Here is a 1290-nt window from a genome sequence, read left to right on the forward strand (position 1 = left end):
GATCGAAACAGCCTAAAAACACGTTTTGGAGGTTACGGGCAGTTCTGGGCGCGAGACGGACTGATGTGACCCGCGTGGGCGCGGGTCGATGGATCCGACCCACCGTCGCGCGGGTCGGACTGATCCGACCCACCGCTGCGCGGGTCAGTTTGAGACATCTTTGGTATTTTGGCCTTAACTCTTTCGTACAACCTCTGATTAAGCTGATTCAAGATGCGTTGGAAAGCTAACGAAGAGATCTACAACTTTTATGTTTTAAGATTTTTCAGATTCAAATCGCAGCATAGTCAAAACTTTACTTCTTTGTGCGATCAGATCACTGTAGCGCGGGTCAGATTACTGTAGCGGGTCGGAAATCACTGTAGGGGTCGGAATCACTGTAGCTGGTCGGAATCACTGCAGCAGGTTGGAATCACCGCAGCGTGCCGGAATCACTATAGCGGGTCGGATTACTGTAGCGCGGGTCACTTTGGTGACCCGTGGTTACTGTAGCGCGGGTCATGTTGTGATATCTTCGGTATTTTGGTCTTAACTCTCTCGTCCGACCTCGAATTGAGATGGTTCAAGATGCGTTGTAAAACTGACGAATATACCTACAACTTTTATCTTTTGAGTTTCCTCAGATACAAATTATAACATGGTATAAATGCCAATCCTTTGTGCAGGCCACTTTGAGGTGTTTGACACTTTCTAACTTCTCCGGACTTGTATTGCGCATTTCGTCATTCCTTTGAATTGTACACTCCAATGATTCACTTCGTATATTCGTTAGCTTCCACGGGGTTGGATAATCATTTTCTGACTTGAATGATGATGCTTATCGTCCGCATTTCGTCTCGAGCTGTGTGTAGGAACCTATAGGCATTTTTACACGCCTACAGATACCCCCTCCAAAGTATTTCAGACTCATTCTTTTATAGAGGAATCTGGGATGCTTTGGATAATATAGGCTTTTTCCTCAATCTCGTAGAGGGACATGTGAACTGCTTCAATTCTTGACTTCTTCAGCCTTCGGTCTATTCGATGTTTTGTGGAATAGATGAAGTTCTTTCGGTGCTGCGTTTATCGTCTGACCGTTGTCGAAATCTTGGATTACAGTTGATGCGTAAGTTTTTGAATTTAGCTCGTGTCATTGAGTTGACTTTGATTTGATCATTTTCGTCAAAAATTCATATCTGAATCCGATTGAACTTTCTGAAATCATCGTTTACCTTATTTTGGTGAAATTGCTGATGCATTGACCGGCATTGACCTCTACTGTAACGCATTATACGGTATTGACTTTTGTTG

Source organism: Asparagus officinalis, chromosome 7 (assembly GCF_001876935.1).
Source record: "Asparagus officinalis chromosome 7, Aspof.V1, whole genome shotgun sequence".
Classification (NCBI taxonomy): Eukaryota; Viridiplantae; Streptophyta; class Magnoliopsida; order Asparagales; family Asparagaceae; genus Asparagus; species Asparagus officinalis.